At 57.1% G+C, this 22,290-nt stretch overlaps 21 non-coding genes across 21 annotated transcripts; all 21 read left to right on the top strand.

The window, feature by feature from the left end:
* Positions 1-680: 680 nt before the first annotated feature.
* Positions 681-774, top strand: LOC139704293 (small nucleolar RNA SNORD116). The gene has a single exon (XR_011706288.1). It is a non-coding gene; the product is annotated as a small nucleolar RNA SNORD116 (small nucleolar RNA).
* A 958-nt stretch (positions 775-1,732) lies between these two features.
* LOC139704254 (small nucleolar RNA SNORD116) lies at positions 1,733-1,826 on the top strand. The gene has a single exon (XR_011706249.1). It is a non-coding gene; the product is annotated as a small nucleolar RNA SNORD116 (small nucleolar RNA).
* A 971-nt stretch (positions 1,827-2,797) lies between these two features.
* On the top strand, positions 2,798-2,891 carry LOC139704280 (small nucleolar RNA SNORD116). The gene has a single exon (XR_011706275.1). It is a non-coding gene; the product is annotated as a small nucleolar RNA SNORD116 (small nucleolar RNA).
* A 958-nt stretch (positions 2,892-3,849) lies between these two features.
* Positions 3,850-3,943, top strand: LOC139704299 (small nucleolar RNA SNORD116). The gene has a single exon (XR_011706294.1). It is a non-coding gene; the product is annotated as a small nucleolar RNA SNORD116 (small nucleolar RNA).
* A 969-nt stretch (positions 3,944-4,912) lies between these two features.
* On the top strand, positions 4,913-5,006 carry LOC139704259 (small nucleolar RNA SNORD116). Its single transcript, XR_011706254.1, has one exon. It is a non-coding gene; the product is annotated as a small nucleolar RNA SNORD116 (small nucleolar RNA).
* A 958-nt stretch (positions 5,007-5,964) lies between these two features.
* LOC139704253 (small nucleolar RNA SNORD116) lies at positions 5,965-6,058 on the top strand. The gene has a single exon (XR_011706248.1). It is a non-coding gene; the product is annotated as a small nucleolar RNA SNORD116 (small nucleolar RNA).
* Positions 6,059-7,029: 971 nt separating this feature from the next.
* LOC139704279 (small nucleolar RNA SNORD116) lies at positions 7,030-7,123 on the top strand. The gene has a single exon (XR_011706274.1). It is a non-coding gene; the product is annotated as a small nucleolar RNA SNORD116 (small nucleolar RNA).
* A 958-nt stretch (positions 7,124-8,081) lies between these two features.
* Positions 8,082-8,175, top strand: LOC139704263 (small nucleolar RNA SNORD116). The gene has a single exon (XR_011706258.1). It is a non-coding gene; the product is annotated as a small nucleolar RNA SNORD116 (small nucleolar RNA).
* A 971-nt stretch (positions 8,176-9,146) lies between these two features.
* LOC139704278 (small nucleolar RNA SNORD116) lies at positions 9,147-9,240 on the top strand. The gene has a single exon (XR_011706273.1). It is a non-coding gene; the product is annotated as a small nucleolar RNA SNORD116 (small nucleolar RNA).
* A 958-nt stretch (positions 9,241-10,198) lies between these two features.
* On the top strand, positions 10,199-10,292 carry LOC139704296 (small nucleolar RNA SNORD116). Its single transcript, XR_011706291.1, has one exon. It is a non-coding gene; the product is annotated as a small nucleolar RNA SNORD116 (small nucleolar RNA).
* Positions 10,293-11,261: 969 nt separating this feature from the next.
* LOC139704292 (small nucleolar RNA SNORD116) lies at positions 11,262-11,355 on the top strand. The gene has a single exon (XR_011706287.1). It is a non-coding gene; the product is annotated as a small nucleolar RNA SNORD116 (small nucleolar RNA).
* A 958-nt stretch (positions 11,356-12,313) lies between these two features.
* On the top strand, positions 12,314-12,407 carry LOC139704251 (small nucleolar RNA SNORD116). Its single transcript, XR_011706246.1, has one exon. It is a non-coding gene; the product is annotated as a small nucleolar RNA SNORD116 (small nucleolar RNA).
* A 971-nt stretch (positions 12,408-13,378) lies between these two features.
* On the top strand, positions 13,379-13,472 carry LOC139704277 (small nucleolar RNA SNORD116). The gene has a single exon (XR_011706272.1). It is a non-coding gene; the product is annotated as a small nucleolar RNA SNORD116 (small nucleolar RNA).
* A 958-nt stretch (positions 13,473-14,430) lies between these two features.
* On the top strand, positions 14,431-14,524 carry LOC139704262 (small nucleolar RNA SNORD116). Its single transcript, XR_011706257.1, has one exon. It is a non-coding gene; the product is annotated as a small nucleolar RNA SNORD116 (small nucleolar RNA).
* Positions 14,525-15,487: 963 nt separating this feature from the next.
* On the top strand, positions 15,488-15,581 carry LOC139704290 (small nucleolar RNA SNORD116). Its single transcript, XR_011706285.1, has one exon. It is a non-coding gene; the product is annotated as a small nucleolar RNA SNORD116 (small nucleolar RNA).
* A 958-nt stretch (positions 15,582-16,539) lies between these two features.
* LOC139704250 (small nucleolar RNA SNORD116) lies at positions 16,540-16,633 on the top strand. The gene has a single exon (XR_011706245.1). It is a non-coding gene; the product is annotated as a small nucleolar RNA SNORD116 (small nucleolar RNA).
* A 971-nt stretch (positions 16,634-17,604) lies between these two features.
* Positions 17,605-17,698, top strand: LOC139704276 (small nucleolar RNA SNORD116). The gene has a single exon (XR_011706271.1). It is a non-coding gene; the product is annotated as a small nucleolar RNA SNORD116 (small nucleolar RNA).
* A 958-nt stretch (positions 17,699-18,656) lies between these two features.
* Positions 18,657-18,750, top strand: LOC139704261 (small nucleolar RNA SNORD116). Its single transcript, XR_011706256.1, has one exon. It is a non-coding gene; the product is annotated as a small nucleolar RNA SNORD116 (small nucleolar RNA).
* A 971-nt stretch (positions 18,751-19,721) lies between these two features.
* Positions 19,722-19,815, top strand: LOC139704275 (small nucleolar RNA SNORD116). Its single transcript, XR_011706270.1, has one exon. It is a non-coding gene; the product is annotated as a small nucleolar RNA SNORD116 (small nucleolar RNA).
* A 958-nt stretch (positions 19,816-20,773) lies between these two features.
* On the top strand, positions 20,774-20,867 carry LOC139704252 (small nucleolar RNA SNORD116). The gene has a single exon (XR_011706247.1). It is a non-coding gene; the product is annotated as a small nucleolar RNA SNORD116 (small nucleolar RNA).
* A 968-nt stretch (positions 20,868-21,835) lies between these two features.
* LOC139704289 (small nucleolar RNA SNORD116) lies at positions 21,836-21,929 on the top strand. Its single transcript, XR_011706284.1, has one exon. It is a non-coding gene; the product is annotated as a small nucleolar RNA SNORD116 (small nucleolar RNA).
* Positions 21,930-22,290: the final 361 nt, after the last annotated feature.

The following is a 22,290-nucleotide window of genomic DNA, read 5'->3' as shown; positions in this document are numbered from 1 at the left end:
GCCCTCCCTTTCTTATAGGAGCAGTGGGTGAGGGTGCAGCAGACATTCTTGCAGCGGTCAGCCGGGTGGAGTGTGGAGGTTAGAGGGGAGGACAGGTACAAGACGGATGTGGAAAATTGCAGCAGGCATTCCCCGGGTGAGGCCTAGAAGGTGCGGAAAGGGAGGCCTATAGCAAACTATCCTCCCAAGATGGTGCACCCAAGTTCCCCTTGTGTGTGGATCTAGCCCCCAGGTGCAGGATTGTGGATGAGCTCTCTGTGGATTGGGGATGCAAGACAGTGTATGGTGAGCATTGGGGAGGATACTCAGCCGACAGGAAGCTGGTATCAGGGAAGAGAGCCTTGGCATCGGGCCATTGTCCTCATGGTTGCTTTTCATTTGTGTACACTCTTCAGAACAAGGTGGCGGGCGAGGGAGGCGTGCCTGGTGGCTGAGTGGAGCGTGTCCACCTGTGCTGAGGCCGTGGGGTCCTGTTTTGTGTTTGGCATCCCTGTGTTCGCGACTGGGAAACAGGCCGGAGCGTGGCCAAGACGGTAAGCTTGGCTGGGCCACCTCCCCCGTGCCAAGCCACTTGTTCTAGGCTATGAGGGTTGGTGTGGAAATACCATCCGAATGACTGTGCTCGGTCGGGCCGCGGCCCGGCCAGGGACGTGGACGCGTTTGGTGCATCCGGCGTGCTTGGATCGATGATGAGTCCTCCAATAACATTCCTTGGAAAAGCTGAACAAAATGAGTGAAAACCCATTACCGTCTCGCTCATTGTGACTGAGGTCCCGCACGTTGGAATAGTCAGAGACAGAGGTGGCAGGGTCCAGGGAGAGCTGCCGGGGCTTCCAATACTTGTCCTCCTCATATGCGAATTCCTAGTCCAGGCCGATGCCCACAGCTGAGCTGTGACTCCGTCCATGTGCATGTGGCCGCTCGGCATTTTGGCTGAGCCGAATCAGGTGCTCGAAGGGGCTATGCCTACTGGGGCAACAGAGATGTGAGGTGTCCAAGCGCCCTCTTTTAAAAGGTTGGGATGACTTGGAGGCACGAGGTTCTCTGTAGGCACGAGGCATAGCCGTGGCCCTTCGTTTCCTGATGGGATCACTGGGTGAGTGTGTAGCATACGTTATCTCAGGGACAGCGGGGTGGAATGGAGGACAGGAACAAGGCGGAAGTGGAATGTTGCAGTAGGCAGACCCTTCGTGATGACTGTAAGGTGCGCAATGCGAAGCCTGTAGCGAACTATCCTCCCAAGATGGCGCGCGCAAGTTCTCCGGGTGTGTGGCCGTAGCCCCCAGATGTGCGGTTCTCGATTAGCTCTCTGTATATTGGAGATGCAGGAGAGTATATCCTGAGCATTGAGGATTTTCCTCAGCCTACAGGAAGCTGGCATCGGAGAGGAGGGGCCTGGCACCGGGCCTTTGTTCTCATGGTTGCTTGTCGTTTGTGTGCACTCTTCAGGCGGAGACGGCGAGCGAGAAGGCTTCTTGGTGGCAGATTGGAGCGTGCCCACCTGTGCTGAGGCCCTTGTGTCCTTTTTTCTGGTTGGAATGACTGTGTTCGTGACTGGGACAAAGGCCGGTGCGTGGTGAAGACGGTAAGATTGGTTTGTCCACCTCCACCACGTCAAGGCAGTTGTAGGAGGATATGCAAGATTGGCGTGGAAATACCGCCCCCCAAATGTGCTCGGTCGGGCCCAGGCCCGGCCAGGGGCGTGGACGCGGTTGGTGCGTCCGGCGTGCTTGGATCGATGATGAGTCCTCCAATAACATTCCTTGGAAAAGCTGAACAAAATGATTGAAAACCCACTACCGTCTCGCTCATCGTGACTGAGGTCCAGCACGTTGGCAGAGGCAGAGGCAGAGTTGGCAGGGGCCAGGGATAGCTGCCGGGGCTTCCAATACTTGTCCTCCCCATGAGCGAAATCCTAGGCCCGGCCAATGTGGAAAGGTGGGCTGTGGCCCTGTTCATGTGCGTGTGGCCGCTGAGTATTCTTGGCTGAGCAGAATGAGATGCTCAGCAGAACCAGGCCTGCTGGGGGAACAAGAGGTGTGAGGTGTCCAAGCGCCCTCTTTTAAAAGGTTGGGATGTCTTGGAGGTAAGAGGTGGCCTGGAGAGGGCTAGCCCTGGCCCTCCCTTTCTTATAGGAGCAGTGGGTGAGGGTGCAGCAGACATTCTTGCAGCGGTCAGCCGGGTGGAGTGTGGAAGTTAGAGGGGAGGACAGGTACAAGACGGATGTGGAAAATTGCAGCTGGCATACCCCGGGTGAGGCCTAGAAGGTGCGGAAAGGGAGGCCTATAGCAAACTATCCTCCCAAGATGGTGCACCCAAGTTCCCCGTGTGTGTGGATCTAGCCCCCAGGTGCAGGATTGTGGATCAGCTCTCTGTGGATTGGGGATGCAAGACAGTGTATGGTGAGCATTGGGGAGTATACTCAGCCGACAGGAAGCTGGTATCAGGGAAGAGAGCCTTGGCATCGGGCCATTGTCCTCATGGTTGCTTTTCATTTGTGTACACTCTTCAGGACAAGGTGGCGGGCGAGGGAGGCGTGCCTGGTGGCTGAGTGGAGCGTGTCCACCTGTGCTGAGGCCGTGGGGTCCTGTTTTGTGTTTGGCATCCCTGTGTTCGCGACTGGGAAACAGGCCGGAGCGTGGCCAAGACGGTAAGCTTGGCTGGTCCACCTCCCCCGTGCCAAGCCAGTTGTTGTAGGCTATGAGGGTTGGTGTGGAAATACCATCCCAATGACTGTGCTCGGTCGGGCCGCGGCCCGGCCAGGGACGTGGACGCGGTTGGTGCGTCCGGCGTGCTTGGATCGATGATGAGTCCTCCAATAACATTCCTTGGAAAAGCTGAACAAAATGAGTGAAAACCCATTACCGTCTCGCTCATCGTGACTGAGGTCCGGCACGTTGGCATAGACAGAGACAGAGGTGGCAGGGTCCAGGGAGAGCTGCCGGGGCTTCCAAAACTTGTGCTCCTCATATGCGAATTCCTAGGCCAGGCCGATGCCCACAGCTGAGCTGTGGCTCCGTCCATGTGCGTGTGGCCGCTCGGCATTTTGGCTGAGCCGAATCAGGTGCTCGAAGGGGCTATGCCTACTGGGGCAACAGAGATGTGAGGTGTCCAAGCGCCCTCCTTTAAAAGGTTGGGATGACTTGGAGGCACGAGGTTCTCTGTAGGCACGAGGCATAGCCGTGGCCCTTCTTTTCCTGATGGGACCACTGGGTGAGTGTGTAGCATACGTTATGTCAGGGACAGCGGGGTGGAGTGGAGGACAGGAACAAGGCGGAAGTGGAATGTTGCAGTAGGCAGACCCTTGGTGATGCCTGTAAGGTGCGCAATGCGAAGCCTGTAGCGAACTATCCTCCCAAGATGGCGCGCGCAAGTTCTCCGGGTGTGTGGCCGTAGCCCCCAGATGTGCGGTTCTCGATTAGCTCTCTGTATATTGGGGATGCAGGAGAGTATATCCTGAGCATTGAGGATTTTCCTCAGCCTACAGGAAGCTGGCATCGGAGAGGAGGGGCCTGGCACCGGGCCTTTGTTCTCATGGTTGCTTGTCGTTTGTGTGCACTCTTCAGGAGGAGACGGCGAGCGAGAAGGCTTCCTGGTGGCAGATTGGAGCGTGCCCACCTGTGCTGAGGCCCTTGGGTCCTTTTTTCTGGTTGGAATGCCTGTGTTCGTGACTGGGACAAAGGCCGGTGCGTGGTGAAGACGGTAAGATTTGTTTGTCCACCTCCACCACGTCAAGGCAGTTGTTGGAGGATATGCAGGATTGGCGTGGAAATACCGCCCCCCAAATGTGCTCGGTCGGGCCCAGGCCCGGCCAGGGGCGTGGACGCGGTTGGTGCGTCCGGCGTGCTTGGATCGATGATGAGTCCTCCAATAACATTCCTTGGAAAAGCTGAACAAAATGAATGAAAACCCACTACCGTCTCGCTCATCGTGACTGAGGTCCAGCACGTTGGCAGAGGCAGAGGCAGAGTTGGCAGGGGCCAGGGATAGCTGCCGGGGCTTCCAATACTTGTCCTCCCCATGAGCGAAATCCTAGGCCCGGCCAATGTGGAAAGGTGGGCTGTGGCCCTGTTCATGTGCGTGTGGCCGCTGAGTATTCTTGGCTGAGCAGAATGAGATGCTCAGCAGAATCAGGCCTGCTGGGGGAACAAGAGGTGTGAGGTGTCCAAGCGCCCTCTTTTAAAAGGTTGGGATGTCTTGGAGGTAAGAGGTGGCCTGGAGAGGGCTAGCCCTGGCCCTCCCTTTCTTATAGGAGCAGTGGGTGAGGGTGCAGCAGACATTCTTGCAGCGGTCAGCGGGGTGGAGTGTGGAGGTTAGAGGGGAGGACAGGTACAAGGCAGATGTGGAAAATTGCAGCAGGCATACCCCGGGTGAAGCCTAGAAGGTGCGGAAAGGGAGGCCAATAGCAAACTATCCTCCCAAGATGGCGCACCCAAGTTCCCCGTTTGTGGATCTAGCCCCCAGGTGCAGGATTGTGGATGAGCTCTCTGTGGATTGGGGATGCAAGACAGTGTATGGTGAGCATTGGGGAGGATACTCAGCCGACAGGAAGCTGGTATCAGGGAAGAGAGCCTTGGCATCGGGCCATTGTCCTCATGGTTGCTTTTCATTTGTGTACACTCTTCAGGACAAGGTGGCGGGCGAGGGAGGCGTGCCTGGTGGCTGAGTGGAGCGTGTCCACCTGTGCTGAGGCCGTGGGGTCCTGTTTTGTGTTTGGCATCCCTGTGTTCGCGACTGGGAAACAGGCCGGAGCGTGGCCAAGACGGTAAGCTTGGCTGGGCCACCTCCCCCGTGCCAAGCCAGTTCTTCTAGGCTATGAGGGTTGGTGTGGAAATACCATCCGAATGACTGTGCTCGGTCGGGCCGCGGCCCGACCAGAGACGTGGATGCGTTTGGTGCATCCGGCGTGCTTGGAGCGATGATGAGTCCTCCAATAACATTCCTTGGAAAAGCTGAACAAAATGAGTGAAAACCCATTACCGTCTCGCTCATTGTGACTGAGGTCCCGCACGTTGGCATAGTCAGAGACAGAGGTGGCAGGGTCCAGGGAGAGCTGCCGGGGCTTCCAATACTTGTCCTCCTCATATGCGAATTCCTAGTCCAGGCCGATGCCCACAGCTGAGCTGTGACTCCGTTCATGTGCATGTGGCCGCTCGGCATTTTGGCTGAGCCGAATCAGGTGCTCGAAGGGGCTATGCCTACTGGGGCAACACAGATGTGAGGTGTCCAAGCGCCCTCTTTTAAAAGGTTGGGATGACTTGGAGGCACGAGGTTCTCTGTAGGCACGAGGCATAGCCGTGGCCCTTCGTTTCCTGATGGGATCACTGGGTGAGTGTGTAGCATACGTTATCTCAGGGACAGCGGGGTGGAATGGAGGACAGGAACAAGGCGGAAGTGGAATGTTGCAGTAGGCAGACCCTTCGTGATGCCTGTAAGGTGCGCAATGCGAAGCCTGTAGCGAACTATCCTCCCAAGATGGCGCGCGCAAGTTCTCCGGGTGTGTGGCCGTAGCCCCCAGATGTGCGGTTCTCGATTAGCTCTCTGTATATTGGAGATGCAGGAGAGTATATCCTGAGCATTGAGGATTTTCCTCAGCCTACAGGAAGCTGGCATCGGAGAGGAGGGGCCTGGCACCGGGCCTTTGTTCTCATGGTTGCTTGTCGTTTGTGTGCACTCTTCAGGCGGAGACGGCGAGCGAGAAGGCTTCTTGGTGGCAGATTGGAGCGTGCCCACCTGTGCTGAGGCCCTTGGGTCCTTTTTTCTGGTTGGAATGACTGTGTTCGTGACTGGGACAAAGGCCGGTGCGTGGTGAAGAGGGTAAGATTGGTTTGTCCACCTCCACCACGTCAAGGCAGTTGTAGGAGGATATGCAAGATTGGCGTGGGAATACCGCCCCCCAAATGTGCTCGGTCGGGCCCAGGCCCGGCCAGGGGCGTGGACGCGGTTGGTGCGTCCGGCGTGCTTGGATCGATGATGAGTCCTCCAATAACATTCCTTGGAAAAGCTGAACAAAATGATTGAAAACCCACTACCGTCTCGCTCATCGTGACTGAGGTCCAGCACGTTGGCAGAGGCAGAGGCAGAGTTGGCAGGGGCCAGGGATAGCTGCCGGGGCTTCCAATACTTGTCCTCCCCATGAGCGAAATCCTAGGCCCGGCCAATGTGGAAAGGTGGGCTGTGGCCCTGTTCATGTGCGTGTGGCCGCTGAGTATTCTTGGCTGAGCAGAATGAGATGCTCAGCAGAACCAGGCCTGCTGGGGGAACAAGAGGTGTGAGGTGTCCAAGCGCCCTCTTTTAAAAGGTTGGGATGTCTTGGAGGTAAGAGGTGGCCTGGAGAGGGCTAGCCCTGGCCCTCCCTTTCTTATAGGAGCAGTGGGTGAGGGTGCAGCAGACATTCTTGCAGCGGTCAGCCGGGTGGAGTGTGGAGGTTAGAGGGGAGGACAGGTACAAGACGGATGTGGAAAATTGCAGCTGGCATACCCCGGGTGAAGCCTAGAAGGTGCGGAAAGGGAGGCCTATAGCAAACTATCCTCCCAAGATGGTGCACCCAAGTTCCCCGTGTGTGTGGATCTAGCCCCCAGGTGCAGGATTGTGGATCAGCTCTCTGTGGATTTGGGATGCAAGACAGTGTATGGTGAGCATTGGGGAGTATACTCAGCCGACAGGAAGCTGGTATCAGGGAAGAGAGCCTTGGCATCGGGCCATTGTCCTCATGGTTGCTTTTCATTTGTGTACACTCTTCAGGACAAGGTGGCGGGCGAGGGAGGCGTGCCTGGTGGCTGAGTGGAGCGTGTCCACCTGTGCTGAGGCCGTGGGGTCCTGTTTTGTGTTTGGCATCCCTGTGTTCGCGACTGGGAAACAGGCCGGAGCGTGGCCAAGACGGTAAGCTTGGCTGGGCCACCTCCCCCGTGCCAAGCCAGTTGTTCTAGGCTATGAGGGTTGGTGTGGAAATACCATCCGAATGACTGTTCTCGGTCGGGCCGCGGCCCGGCCAGGGACGTGGACGCGGTTGGTGCGTCCGGCGTGCTTGGATCGATGATGAGTCCTCCAATAACATTCCTTGGAAAAGCTGAACAAAATGAGTGAAAACCCATTACCGTCTCGCTCATCGTGACTGAGGTCCGGCACGTTGGCATAGACAGAGACAGAGGTGGCAGGGTTCAGGGAGAGCTGCCGGGGCTTCCAAAACTTGTGCTCCTCATATGCGAATTCCTAGGCCAGGCCGATGCCCACAGCTGAGCTGTGGCTCCGTCCATGTGCGTGTGGCCGCTCGGCATTTTGGCTGAGCCGAATCAGGTGCTCGAAGGGGCTATGCCTACTGGGGCAACAGAGATGTGAGGTGTCCAAGCGCCCTCTTTTAAAAGGTTGGGATGACTTGGAGGCACGAGGTTCTCTGTAGGCACGAGGCATAGCCGTGGCCCTTCTTTTCCTGATGGGACCACTGGGTCAGTGTGTAGCATACGTTATGTCAGGGACAGCGGGGTGGAGTGGAGGACAGGAACAAGGCGGAGGTGGAATGTTGCAGTAGGCAGACCCTTGGTGATGCCTGTAAGGTGCGCAATGCGAAGCCTGTAGCGAACTATCCTCCCAAGATGGCGCGCGCAAGTTCTCCGGGTGTGTGGCCGTAGCCCCCAGATGTGCGGTTCTCGATTAGCTCTCTGTATATTGGGGATGCAGGAGAGTATATCCTGAGCATTGAGGATTTTCCTCAGCCTACAGGAAGCTGGCATCGGAGAGGAGGGGCCTGGCACCGGGCCTTTGTTCTCATGGTTGCTTGTCGTTTGTGTGCACTCTTCAGGAGGAGACGGCGAGCGAGAAGGCTTCCTGGTGGCAGATTGGAGCGTGCCCACCTGTGCTGAGGCCCTTGGGTCCTTTTTTCTGGTTGGAATGCCTGTGTTCGTGACTGGGACAAAGGCCGGTGCGTGGTGAAGACGGTAAGATTTGTTTGTCCACCTCCACCATGTCAAGGCAGTTGTTGGAGGATATGCAGGATTGGCGTGGAAATACCGCCCCCCAAATGTGCTCGGTCGGGCCCAGGCCCGGCCAGGGGCGTGGACGCGGTTGGTGCGTCCGGCGTGCTTGGATCGATGATGAGTCCTCCAATAACATTCCTTGGAAAAGCTGAACAAAATGAGTGAAAACCCACTACCGTCTCGCTCATCGTGACTGAGGTCCAGCACGTTGGCAGAGGCAGAGGCAGAGTTGGCAGGGGCCAGGGATAGCTGCCGGGGCTTCCAATACTTGTCCTCCCCATGAGCGAAATCCTAGGCCCGGCCAATGTGGAAAGGTGGGCTGTGGCCCTGTTCATGTGCGTGTGGCCGCTGAGTATTCTTGGCTGAGCAGAATGAGATGCTCAGCAGAATCAGGCCTGCTGGGGGAACAAGAGGTGTGAGGTGTCCAAGCGCCCTCTTTTAAAAGGTTGGGATGTCTTGGAGGTAAGAGGTGGCCTGGAGAGGGCTAGCCCTGGCCCTCCCTTTCTTATAGGAGCAGTGGGTGAGGGTGCAGCAGATATTCTTGCAGCGGTCAGCCGGGTGGAGTGTGGAGGTTAGAGGGGAGGACAGGTACAAGACGGATGTGGAAAATTGCAGCAGGCATTCCCCGGGTGAGGCCTAGAAGGTGCGGAAAGGGAGGCCTATAGCAAACTATCCTCCCAAGATGGTGCACCCAAGTTCCCCATGTGTGTGGATCTAGCCCCCAGGTGCAGGATTGTGGATCAGCTCTCTGTGGATTGGGGATGCAAGACAGTGTATGGTGAGCATTGGGGAGTATACTCAGCCGACAGGAAGCTGGTATCAGGGAAGAGAGCCTTGGCATCGGGCCATTGTCCTCATGGTTGCTTTTCATTTGTGTACACTCTTCAGGACAAGGTGGCGGGCGAGGGAGGCGTGCCTGGTGGCTGAGTGGAGCGTGTCCACCTGTGCTGAGGCCGTGGGGTCCTGTTTTGTGTTTGGCATCCCTGTGTTCGCGACTGGGAAACAGGCCGGAGCGTGGCCAAGACGGTAAGCTTGGCTGGTCCACCTCCCCCGTGCCAAGCCAGTTGTTGTAGGCTATGAGGGTTGGTGTGGAAATACCATCCCAATGACTGTGCTCGGTCGGGCCGCGGCCCGGCCAGGGACGTGGACGCGGTTGGTGCGTCCGGCGTGCTTGGATCGATGATGAGTCCTCCAATAACATTCCTTGGAAAAGCTGAACAAAATGAGTGAAAACCCATTACCGTCTCGCTCATCGTGACTGAGGTCCGGCACATTGGCATAGACAGAGACAGAGGTGGCAGGGTCCAGGGAGAGCTGCCGGGGCTTCCAAAACTTGTGCTCCTCATATGCGAATTCCTAGGCCAGGCCGATGCCCACAGCTGAGCTGTGGCTCCGTCCATGTGCGTGTGGCCGCTCGGCATTTTGGCTGAGCCGAATCAGGTGCTCGAAGGGGCTATGCCTACTGGGGCAACAGAGATGTGAGGTGTCCAAGCGCCCTCTTTTGAAAGGTTGGGATGACTTGGAGGCACGAGGTTCTCTGTAGGCACGATGCATAGCCGTGGCCCTTCTTTTCCTGATGGGACCACTGGGTCAGTGTGTAGCATACGTTATGTCAGGGACAGCGGGGTGGAGTGGAGGACAGGAACATGGCGGAAGTGGAATGTTGCAGTAGGCAGACCCTTGGTGATGCGTGTAAGGTGCGCAATGCGAAGCCTGTAGCGAACTATCCTCCCAAGATGGCGCGCGCAATTTCTCCGGGTGTGTGGCCGTAGCCCCCAGATGTGCGGTTCTCGATTAGCTCTCTGTATATTGGGGATGCAGGAGAGTATATCCTGAGCATTGAGGATTTTCCTCAGCCTACAGGAAGCTGGCATCGGAGAGGAGGGGTCTGGCACCGGGCCTTTGTTCTCATGGTTGCTTGTCGTTTGTGTGCACTCTTCAGGAGGAGACGGCGAGCGAGAAGGCTTCCTGGTGGCAGATTGGAGCGTGCCCACCTGTGCTGAGGCCCTTGGGTCCTTTTTTCTGGTTGGAATGCCTGTGTTCGTGACTGGGACAAATGCCGGTGCGTGGTGAAGACGGTAAGATTTGTTTCTCCACCTCCACCATGTCAAGGCAGTTGTTGGAGGATATGCAGGATTGGCGTGGAAATACCGCCCCCCAAATGTGCTCGGTCGGGCCCAGGCCCGGCCAGGGGCGTGGACGCGGTTGCTGCGTCCGGCGTGCTTGGATCGATGATGAGTCCTCCAATAACATTCCTTGGAAAAGCTGAACAAAATGAGTGAAAATCCACTACCGTCTCGCTCATCGTGACTGAGGTCCAGCACGTTGGCAGAGGCAGAGGCAGAGTTGGCAGGGGCCAGGGATAGCTGCCGGGGCTTCCAATACTTGTCCTCCCCATGAGCGAAATCCTAGGCCCGGCCAATGTGGAAAGGTGGGCTGTGGCCCTGTTCATGTGCGTGTGGCCGCTGAGTATTCTTGGCTGAGCAGAATGAGATGCTCAGCAGAATCAGGCCTGCTGGGGGAACAAGAGGTGTGAGGTGTCCAAGCGCCCTCTTTTAAAAGGTTGGGATGTCTTGGAGGTAAGAGGTGGCCTGGAGAGGGCTAGCCCTGGCCCTCCCTTTCTTATAGGAGCAGTGGGTGAGGGTGCAGCAGACATTCTTGCAGCGGTCAGCGGGGTGGAGTGTGGAGGTTAGAGGGGAGGACACTTACAAGGGAGATGTGGAAAATTGCAGCAGGCATACCCCGGGTGAAGCCTAGAAGGTGCGGAAAGGGAGGCCAATAGCAAACTATCCTCCCAAGATGGCGCACCCAAGTTCCCCGTGTGTGGATCTAGCCCCCAGGTGCAGGATTGTGGATGAGCTCTCTGTGGATTGGGGATGCAAGACAGTGTATGGTGAGCATTGGGGAGGATACTCAGCCGACAGGAAGCTGGTATCAGGGAAGAGAGCCTTGGCATCGGGCCATTGTCCTCATGGTTGCTTTTCATTTGTGTACACTCTTCAGGACAAGGTGGCGGGCGAGGGAGGCGTGCCTGGTGGCTGAGTGGAGCGTGTCCACCTGTGCTGAGGCCGTGGGGTCCTGTTTTGTGTTTGGCATCCCTGTGTTCGCGACTGGGAAACAGGCCGGAGCGTGGCCAAGACGGTAAGCTTGGCTGGGCCACCTCCCCCGTGCCAAGCCACTTGTTCTAGGCTATGAGGGTTGGTGTGGAAATACCATCCGAATGACTGTGCTCGGTCGGGCCGCGGCCCGGCCAGGGACGTGGACGCGTTTGGTGCATCCGGCGTGCTTGGATCGATGATGAGTCCTCCAATAACATTCCTTGGAAAAGCTGAACAAAATGAGTGAAAACCCATTACCGTCTCGCTCATTGTGACTGAGGTCCCGCACGTTGGCATAGTCAGAGACAGAGGTGGCAGGGTCCAGGGAGAGCTGCCGGGGCTTCCAATACTTGTCCTCCTCATATGCGAATTCCTAGTCCAGGGCAATGCCCACAGCTGAGCTGTGACTCCGTCCATGTGCATGTGGCCGCTCGGCATTTTGGCTGAGCCGAATCAGGTGCTCGAAGGGGCTATGCCTACTGGGGCAAAAGAGATGTGAGGTGTCCAAGCGCCCTCTTTTAAAAGGTTGGGATGACTTGGAGGCACGAGGTTCTCTGTAGGCACGAGGCATAGCCGTGGCCCTTCGTTTCCTGATGGGATCACTGGGTGAGTGTGTAGCATACGTTATCTCAGGGACAGCGGGGTGGAATGGAGGACAGGAACAAGGCGGAAGTGGAATGTTGCAGTAGGCAGACCCTTCGTGATGCCTGTAAGGTGCGCAATGCGAAGCCTGTAGCGAACTATCCTCCCAAGATGGCGCGCGCAAGTTCTCCGGGTGTGTGGCCGTAGCCCCCAGATGTGCGGTTCTCGATTAGCTCTCTGTATATTGGAGATGCAGGAGAGTATATCCTGAGCATTGAGGATTTTCCTCAGCCTACAGGAAGCTGGCATCGGAGAGGAGGGGCCTGGCACCGGGCCTTTGTTCTCATGGTTGCTTGTCGTTTGTGTGCACTCTTCAGGCGGAGACGGCGAGCGAGAAGGCTTCTTGGTGGCAGATTGGAGCGTGCCCACCTGTGCTGAGGCCCTTGGGTCCTTTTTTCTGGTTGGAATGACTGTGTTCGTGACTGGGACAAAGGCCGGTGCGTGGTGAAGAGGGTAAGATTGGTTTGTCCACCTCCACCACGTCAAGGCAGTTGTAGGAGGATATGCAAGATTGGCGTGGGAATACCGCCCCCCAAATGTGCTCGGTCGGGCCCAGGCCCGGCCAGGGGCGTGGACGCGGTTGGTGCGTCCGGCGTGCTTGGATCGATGATGAGTCCTCCAATAACATTCCTTGGAAAAGCTGAACAAAATGATTGAAAACCCACTACCGTCTCGCTCATCGTGACTGAGGTCCAGCACGTTGGCAGAGGCAGAGGCAGAGTTGGCAGGGGCCAGGGATAGCTGCCGGGGCTTCCAATACTTGTCCTCCCCATGAGCGAAATCCTAGGCCCGGCCAATGTGGAAAGGTGGGCTGTGGCCCTGTTCATGTGCGTGTGGCCGCTGAGTATTCTTGGCTGAGCAGAATGAGATGCTCAGCAGAACCAGGCCTGCTGGGGGAACAAGAGGTGTGAGGTGTCCAAGCGCCCTCTTTTAAAAGGTTGGGATGTCTTGGAGGTAAGAGGTGGCCTGGAGAGGGCTAGCCCTGGCCCTCCCTTTCTTATAGGAGCAGTGGGTGAGGGTGCAGCAGACATTCTTGCAGCGGTCAGCCGGGTGGAGTGTGGAGGTTAGAGGGGAGGACAGGTACAAGACGGATGTGGAAAATTGCAGCAGGCATTCCCCGGGTGAGGCCTAGAAGGTGCGGAAAGGGAGGCCTATAGCAAACTATCCTCCCAAGATGGTGCACCCAAGTTCCCCTTGTGTGTGGATCTAGCCCCCAGGTGCAGGATTGTGGATCAGCTCTCTGTGGATTGGGGATGCAAGACAGTGTATGGTGAGCATTGGGGAGTATACTCAGCCGACAGGAAGCTGGTATCAGGGAAGAGAGCCTTGGCATCGGGCCATTGTCCTCATGGTTGCTTTTCATTTGTGTACACTCTTCAGGACAAGGTGGCGGGCGAGGGAGGCGTGCCTGGTGGCTGAGTGGAGCGTGTCCACCTGTGCTGAGGCCGTGGGGTCCTGTTTTGTGTTTGGCATCCCTGTGTTCGCGACTGGGAAACAGGCCGGAGCGTGGCCAAGACGGTAAGCTTGGCTGGGCCACCTCCCCCGTGCCAAGCCACTTGTTCTAGGCTATGAGGGTTGGTGTGGAAATACCATCCGAATGACTGTGCTCGGTCGGGCCGCGGCCCGGCCAGGGACGTGGACGCGGTTGGTGCATCCGGCGTGCTTGGATCGATGATGAGTCCTCCAATAACATTCCTTGGAAAAGCTGAACAAAATGAGTGAAAACCCATTACCGTCTCGCTCATCGTGACTGAGGTCCGGCACGTTGGCATAGACAGAGACAGAGGTGGCAGGGTCCAGGGAGAGCTGCCGGGGCTTCCAAAACTTGTGCTCCTCATATGCGAATGCCTAGGCCAGGCCGATGCCCACAGCTGAGCTGTGGCTCCGTCCATGTGCGTGTGGCCGCTCGGCATTTTGGCTGAGCCGAATCAGGTGCTCGAAGGGGCTATGCCTACTGGGGCAACAGAGATGTGAGGTGTCCAAGCGCCCTCTTTTAAAAGGTTGGGATGACTTGGAGGCACGAGGTTCTCTGTAGGCAGGAGGCATAGCCGTGGCCCTTCTTTTCCTGATGGGACCACTGGGTCAGTGTGTAGCATACGTTATGTCAGGGACAGCGGGGTGGAGTGGAGGACAGGAACAAGGCGGAAGTGGAATGTTGCAGTACGCAGACCCTTGGTGATGCCTGTAAGGTGCGAAATGCGAAGCCTGTAGCGAACTATCCTCCCAAGATGGCGCGCGCAAGTTCTCCGGGTGTGTGGCCGTAGCCCCCAGATGTGCGGTTCTCGATTAGCTCTCTGTATATTGGGGATGCAGGAGAGTATATCCTGAGCATTGAGGATTTTCCTCATCCTACAGGAAGCTGGCATCGGAGAGGAGGGGCCTGGCACCGGGCCTTTGTTCTCATGGTTGCTTGTCGTTTGTGTGCACTCTTCAGGAGGAGACGGCGAGCGAGAAGGCTTCCTGGTGGCAGATTGGAGCGTGCCCACTTGTGCTGAGGCCCTTGGGTCCTTTTTTCTGGTTGGAATGCCTGTGTTCGTGACTGGGACAAAGGCCGGTGCGTGGTGAAGACGGTAAGATTTGTTTGTCCACCTCCACCATGTCAAGGCAGTTGTTGGAGGATATGCAGGATTGGCGTGGAAATACCGCCCCCCAAATGTGCTCGGTCGGGCCCAGGCCCGGCCAGGGGCGTGGACGCGGTTGGTGCGTCCGGCGTGCTTGGATCGATGATGAGTCCTCCAATAACATTCCTTGGAAAAGCTGAACAAAATGAGTGAAAACCCACTACCGTCTCGCTCATCGTGACTGAGGTCCAGCACGTTGGCAGAGGCAGAGTTGGCAGGGGCCAGGGATAGCTGCCGGGGCTTCCAATACTTGTCCTCCCCATGAGCGAAATCCTAGGCCCGGCCAATGTGGAAAGGTGGGCTGTGGCCCTGTTCATGTGCGTGTGGCCGCTGAGTATTCTTGGCTGAGCAGAATGAGATGCTCAGCAGAATCAGGCCTGCTGGGGGAACAAGAGGTGTGAGGTGTCCAAGCGCCCTCTTTTAAAAGGTTGGGATGTCTTGGAGGTAAGAGGTGGCCTGGAGAGGGCTAGCCCTGGCCCTCCCTTTCTTATAGGAGCAGTGGGTGAGGGTGCAGCAGACATTCTTGCAGCGGTCAGCGGGGTGGAGTGTGGAGGTTAGAGGGGAGGACAGGTACAAGGCAGATGTGGAAAATTGCAGCAGGCATACCCCGGGTGAAGCCTAGAAGGTGCGGAAAGGGAGGCCAATAGCAAACTATCCTCCCAAGATGGCGCACCCAAGTTCCCCGTGTGTGGATCTAGCCCCCAGGTGCAGGATTGTGGATGAGCTCTCTGTGGATTGGGGATGCAAGACAGTGTATGGTGAGCATTGGGGAGTATACTCAGCCGACAGGAAGCTGGTATCAGGGAAGAGAGCCTTGGCATCGGGCCATTGTCCTCATGGTTGCTTTTCATTTGTGTACACTCTTCAGGACAAGGTGGCGGGCGAGGGAGGCGTGCCTGGTGGCTGAGTGGAGCGAGTCCACCTGTGCTGAGGCCGTGGGGTCCTGTTTTGTGTTTGGCATCCCTGTGTTCGCGACTGGGAAACAGGCCGGAGCGTGGCCAAGACGGTAAGCTTGGCTGGGCCACCTCCCCCGTGCCAAGCCACTTGTTCTAGGCTATGAGGGTTGGTGTGGAAATACCATCCGAATGACTGTGCTCGGTCGGGCCGCGGCCCGGCCAGGGACGTGGACGCGTTTGGTGCATCCGGCGTGCTTGGATCGATGATGAGTCCTCCAATAACATTCCTTGGAAAAGCTGAACAAAATGAGTGAAAACCCATTACCGTCTCGCTCATTGTGACTGAGGTCCCGCACGTTGGCATAGTCAGAGACAGAGGTGGCAGGGTCCAGGGAGAGCTGCCGGGGCTTCCAATACTTGTCCTCCTCATATGCGAATTCCTAGTCCAGGCCGATGCCCACAGCTGAGCTGTGACTCCGTCCATGTGCATGTGGCCGCTCGGCATTTTGGCTGAGCCGAATCAGGTGCTCGAAGGGGCTATGCCTACTGGGGCAACAGAGATGTGAGGTGTCCAAGCGCCCTCTTTTAAAAGGTTGGGATGACTTGGAGGCACGAGGTTCTCTGTAGGCACGAGGCATAGCCGTGGCCCTTCGTTTCCTGATGGGATCACTGGGTGAGTGTGTAGCATACGTTATCTCAGGGACAGCGGGGTGGAATGGAGGACAGGAACAAGGCGGAAGTGGAATGTTGCAGTAGGCAGACCCTTCGTGATGCCTGTAAGGTGCGCAATGCGAAGCCTGTAGCGAACTATCCTCCCAAGATGGCGCGCGCAAGTTCTCCGGGTGTGTGGCCGTAGCCCCCAGATGTGCGGTTCTCGATTAGCTCTCTGTATATTGGAGATGCAGGAGAGTATATCCTGAGCATTGAGGATTTTCCTCAGCCTACAGGAAGCTGGCATCGGAGAGGAGGGGCCTGGCACCGGGCCTTTGTTCTCATGGTTGCTTGTCGTTTGTGTGCACTCTTCAGGCGGAGACGGCGAGCGAGAAGGCTTCTTGGTGGCAGATTGGAGCGTGCCCACCTGTGCTGAGGCCCTTGGGTCCTTTTTTCTGGTTGGAATGACTGTGTTCGTGACTGGGACAAAGGCCGGTGCGTGGTGAAGAGGGTAAGATTGGTTTGTCCACCTCCACCACGTCAAGGCAGTTGTAGGAGGATATGCAAGATTGGCGTGGGAATACCGCCCCCCAAATGTGCTCGGTCGGGCCCAGGCCCGGCCAGGGGCGTGGACGCGGTTGGTGCGTCCGGCGTGCTTGGATCGATGATGAGTCCTCCAATAACATTCCTTGGAAAAGCTGAACAAAATGATTGAAAACCCACTACCGTCTCGCTCATCGTGACTGAGGTCCAGCACGTTGGCAGAGGCAGAGGCAGAGTTGGCAGGGGCCAGGGATAGCTGCCGGGGCTTCCAATACTTGTCCTCCCCATGAGCGAAATCCTAGGCCCGGCCAATGTGGAAAGGTGGGCTGTGGCCCTGTTCATGTGCGTGTGGCCGCTGAGTATTCTTGGCTGAGCAGAATGAGATGCTCAGCAGAACCAGGCCTGCTGGGGGAACAAGAGGTGTGAGGTGTCCAAGCGCCCTCTTTTAAAAGGTTGGGATGTCTTGGAGGTAAGAGGTGGCCTGGAGAGGGCTAGCCCTGGCCCTCCCTTTCTTATAGGAGCAGTGGGTGAGGGTGCAGCAGACATTCTTGCAGCGGTCAGCCGGGTGGAGTGTGGAGGTTAGAGGGGAGGACAGGTACAAGACGGATGTGGAAAATTGCAGCTGGCATACCCCGGGTGAAGCCTAGAAGGTGCGGAAAGGGAGGCCTATAGCAAACTATCCTCCCAAGATGGTGCACCCAAGTTCCCCGTGTGTGTGGATCTAGCCCCCAGGTGCAGGATTGTGGATCAGCTCTCTGTGGATTTGGGATGCAAGACAGTGTATGGTGAGCATTGGGGAGTATACTCAGCCGACAGGAAGCTGGTATCAGGGAAGAGAGCCTTGGCATCGGGCCATTGTCCTCATGGTTGCTTTTCATTTGTGTACACTCTTCAGGACAAGGTGGCGGGCGAGGGAGGCGTGCCTGGTGGCTGAGTGGAGCGTGTCCACCTGTGCTGAGGCCGTGGGGTCCTGTTTTGTGTTTGGCATCCCTGTGTTCGCGACTGGGAAACAGGCCGGAGCGTGGCCAAGACGGTAAGCTTGGCTGGGCCACCTCCCCCGTGCCAAGCCAGTTGTTCTAGGCTATGAGGGTTGGTGTGGAAATACCATCCGAATGACTGTTCTCGGTCGGGCCGCGGCCCGGCCAGGGACTTGGACGCGGTTGGTGCGTCCGGCGTGCTTGGATCGATGATGAGTCCTCCAATAACATTCCTTGGAAAAGCTGAACAAAATGAGTGAAAACCCATTACCGTCTCGCTCATCGTGACTGAGGTCCGGCACGTTGGCATAGACAGAGACAGAGGTGGCAGGGTCCAGGGAGAGCTGCCGGGGCTTCCAAAACTTGTGCTCCTCATATGCGAATTCCTAGGCCAGGCCGATGCCCACAGCTGAGCTGTGGCTCCGTCCATGTGCGTGTGGCCGCTCGGCATTTTGGCTGAGCCGAATCAGGTGCTCGAAGGGGCTATGCCTACTGGGGCAACAGAGATGTGAGGTGTCCAAGCGCCCTCTTTTAAAAGGTTGGGATGACTTGGAGGCACGAGGTTCTCTGTAGGCACGAGGCATAGCCGTGGCCCTTCTTTTCCTGATGGGACCACTGGGTCAGTGTGTAGCATACGTTATGTCAGGGACAGCGGGGTGGAGTGGAGGACAGGAACAAGGCGGAGGTGGAATGTTGCAGTAGGCAGACCCTTGGTGATGCCTGTAAGGTGCGCAATGCGAAGCCTGTAGCGAACTATCCTCCCAAGATGGCGCGCGCAAGTTCTCCGGGTGTGTGGCCGTAGCCCCCAGATGTGCGGTTCTCGATTAGCTCTCTGTATATTGGGGATGCAGGAGAGTATATCCTGAGCATTGAGGATTTTCCTCAGCCTACAGGAAGCTGGCATCGGAGAGGAGGGGCCTGGCACCGGGCCTTTGTTCTCATGGTTGCTTGTCGTTTGTGTGCACTCTTCAGGAGGAGACGGCGAGCGAGAAGGCTTCCTGGTGGCAGATTGGAGCGTGCCCACCTGTGCTGAGGCCCTTGGGTCCTTTTTTCTGGTTGGAATGCCTGTGTTCGTGACTGGGACAAAGGCCGGTGCGTGGTGAAGACGGTAAGATTTGTTTGTCCACCTCCACCATGTCAAGGCAGTTGTTGGAGGATATGCAGGATTGGCGTGGAAATACCGCCCCCCAAATGTGCTCGGTCGGGCCCAGGCCCGGCCAGGGGCGTGGACGCGGTTGGTGCGTCCGGCGTGCTTGGATCGATGATGAGTCCTCCAATAACATTCCTTGGAAAAGCTGAACAAAATGAGTGAAAACCCACTACCGTCTCGCTCATCGTGACTGAGGTCCAGCACGTTGGCAGAGGCAGAGGAAGAGTTGGCAGGGGCCAGGGATAGCTGCCGGGGCTTCCAATACTTGTCCTCCCCATGAGCGAAATCCTAGGCCCGGCCAATGTGGAAAGGTGGGCTGTGGCCCTGTTCATGTGCGTGTGGCCGCTGAGTATTCTTGGCTGAGCAGAATGAGATGCTCAGCAGAATCAGGCCTGCTGGGGGAACAAGAGGTGTGAGGTGTCCAAGCGCCCTCTTTTAAAAGGTTGGGATGTCTTGGAGGTAAGAGGTGGCCTGGAGAGGGCTAGCCCTGGCCCTCCCTTTCTTATAGGAGCAGTGGGTGAGGGTGCAGCAGACATTCTTGCAGCGGTCAGCCGGGTGGAGTGTGGAGGTTAGAGGGGAGGACAGGTACAAGACGGATGTGGAAAATTGCAGCAGGCATTCCCCGGGTGAGGCCTAGAAGGTGCGGAAAGGGAGGCCTATAGCAAACTATCCTCCCAAGATGGTGGACCCAAGTTCCCCATGTGTGTGGATCTAGCCCCCAGGTGCAGGATTGTGGATCAGCTCTCTGTGGATTGGGGATGCAAGACAGTGTATGGTGAGCATTGGGGAGTATACTCAGCCGACAGGAAGCTGGTATCAGGGAAGAGAGCCTTGGCATCGGGCCATTGTCCTCATGGTTGCTTTTCATTTGTGTACACTCTTCAGGACAAGGTGGCGGGCGAGGGAGGCGTGCCTGGTGGCTGAGTGGAGCGTGTCCACCTGTGCTGAGGCCGTGGGGTCCTGTTTTGTGTTTGGCATCCCTGTGTTCGCGACTGGGAAACAGGCCGGAGCGTGGCCAAGACGGTAAGCTTGGCTGGTCCACCTCCCCCGTGCCAAGCCAGTTGTTGTAGGCTATGAGGGTTGGTGTGGAAATACCATCCCAATGACTGTGCTCGGTCGGGCCGCGGCCCGGCCAGGGACGTGGACGCGGTTGGTGCGTCCGGCGTGCTTGGATCGATGATGAGTCCTCCAATAACATTCCTTGGAAAAGCTGAACAAAATGAGTGAAAACCCATTACCGTCTCGCTCATCGTGACTGAGGTCCGGCACATTGGCATAGACAGAGACAGAGGTGGCAGGGTCCAGGGAGAGCTGCCGGGGCTTCCAAAACTTGTGCTCCTCATATGCGAATTCCTAGGCCAGGCCGATGCCCACAGCTGAGCTGTGGCTCCGTCCATGTGCGTGTGGCCGCTCGGCATTTTGGCTGAGCCGAATCAGGTGCTCGAAGGGGCTATGCCTACTGGGGCAACAGAGATGTGAGGTGTCCAAGCGCCCTCTTTTAAAAGGTTGGGATGACTTGGAGGCACGAGGTTCTCTGTAGGCACGATGCATAGCCGTGGCCCTTCTTTTCCTGATGGGACCACTGGGTCAGTGTGTAGCATACGTTATGTCAGGGACAGCGGGGTGGAGTGGAGGACAGGAACATGGCGGAAGTGGAATGTTGCAGTAGGCAGACCCTTGGTGATGCGTGTAAGGTGCGCAATGCGAAGCCTGTAGCGAACTATCCTCCCAAGATGGCGCGCGCAATTTCTCCGGGTGTGTGGCCGTAGCCCCCAGATGTGCGGTTCTCGATTAGCTCTCTGTATATTGGGGATGCAGGAGAGTATATCCTGAGCATTGAGGATTTTCCTCAGCCTACAGGAAGCTGGCATCGGAGAGGAGGGGTCTGGCACCGGGCCTTTGTTCTCATGGTTGCTTGTCGTTTGTGTGCACTCTTCAGGAGGAGACGGCGAGCGAGAAGGCTTCCTGGTGGCAGATTGGAGCGTGCCCACCTGTGCTGAGGCCCTTGGGTCCTTTTTTCTGGTTGGAATGCCTGTGTTCGTGACTGGGACAAATGCCGGTGCGTGGTGAAGACGGTAAGATTTGTTTCTCCACCTCCACAATGTCAAGGCAGTTGTTGGAGGATATGCAGGATTGGCGTGGAAATACCGCCCCCCAAATGTGCTCGGTCGGGCCCAGGCCCGGCCAGGGGCGTGGACGCGGTTGGTGCGTCCGGCGTGCTTGGATCGATGATGAGTCCTCCAATAACATTCCTTGGAAAAGCTGAACAAAATGAGTGAAAACCCACTACCGTCTCGCTCATCGTGACTGAGGTCCAGCACGTTGGCAGAGGCAGAGACAGAGTTGGCAGGGGCCAGGGATAGCTGCCGGGGCTTCCAATACTTGTCCTCCCCATGAGCGAAATCCTAGGCCCGGCCAATGTGGAAAGGTGGGCTGTGGCCCTGTTCATGTGCGTGTGGCCGCTGAGTATTCTTGGCTGAGCAGAATGAGATGCTCAGCAGAATCAGGCCTGCTGGGGGAACAAGAGGTGTGAGGTGTCCAAGCGCCCTCTTTTAAAAGGTTGGGATGTCTTGGAGGTAAGAGGTGGCCTGGAGAGGGCTAGCCCTGGCCCTCCCTTTCTTATAGGAGCAGTGGGTGAGGGTGCAGCAGACATTCTTGCAGCGGTCAGCGGGGTGGAGTGTGGAGGTTAGAGGGGAGGACAGGTACAAGGCAGATGTGGAAAATTGCAGGAGGCATACCCCGGGTGAAGCCAGAAGGTGCGGAAAGGGAGGCCAATAGCAAACTATCCTCCCAAGATGGCGCACCCAAGTTCCCCGTGTGTGGATCTAGCCCCCAGGTGCGGGATTGTGGATGAGCTCTCTGTGGATTGGGGATGCAAGACAGTGTATGGTGAGCATTGGGGAGGATACTCAGCCGACAGGAAGCTGGTATCAGGGAAGAGAGCCTTGGCATCGGGCCATTGTCCTCATGGTTGCTTTTCATTTGTGTACACTCTTCAGGACAAGGTGGCGGGCGAGGGAGGCGTGCCTGGTGGCTGAGTGGAGCGTGTCCACCTGTGCTGAGGCCGTGGGGTCCTGTTTTGTGTTTGGCATCCCTGTGTTCGCGACTGGGAAACAGGCCGGAGCGTGGCCAAGACGGTAAGCTTGGCTGGGCCACCTCCCCCGTGCCAAGCCACTTGTTCTAGGCTATGAGGGTTGGTGTGGAAATACCATCCGAATGACTGTGCTCGGTCGGGCCGCGGCCCGGCCAGGGACGTGGACGCGTTTGGTGCATCCGGCGTGCTTGGATCGATGATGAGTCCTCCAATAACATTCCTTGGAAAAGCTGAACAAAATGAGTGAAAACCCATTACCGTCTCGCTCATTGTGACTGAGGTCCCGCACGTTGGCATAGTCAGAGACAGAGGTGGCAGGGTCCAGGGAGAGCTGCCGGGGCTTCCAATACTTGTCCTCCTCATATGCGAATTCCTAGTCCAGGCCGATGCCCACAGCTGAGCTGTGACTCCGTCCATGTGCATGTGGCCGCTCGGCATTTTGGCTGAGCCGAATCAGGTGCTCGAAGGGGCTATGCCTACTGGGGCAACAGAGATGTGAGGTGTCCAAGCGCCCTCTTTTAAAAGGTTGGGATGACTTGGAGGCACGAGGTTCTCTGTAGGCACGAGGCATAGCCGTGGCCCTTCGTTTCCTGATGGGATCACTGGGTGAGTGTGTAGCATACGTTATCTCAGGGACAGCGGGGT

Source organism: Marmota flaviventris, unplaced genomic scaffold (assembly GCF_047511675.1).
Source record: "Marmota flaviventris isolate mMarFla1 unplaced genomic scaffold, mMarFla1.hap1 Scaffold_480, whole genome shotgun sequence".
NCBI classification, from domain to species: Eukaryota; Metazoa; Chordata; class Mammalia; order Rodentia; family Sciuridae; genus Marmota; species Marmota flaviventris.
The sequence above is the reverse complement of the archived record's forward strand: the minus strand, read 5'-3'. Positions and strand labels throughout refer to the sequence as shown.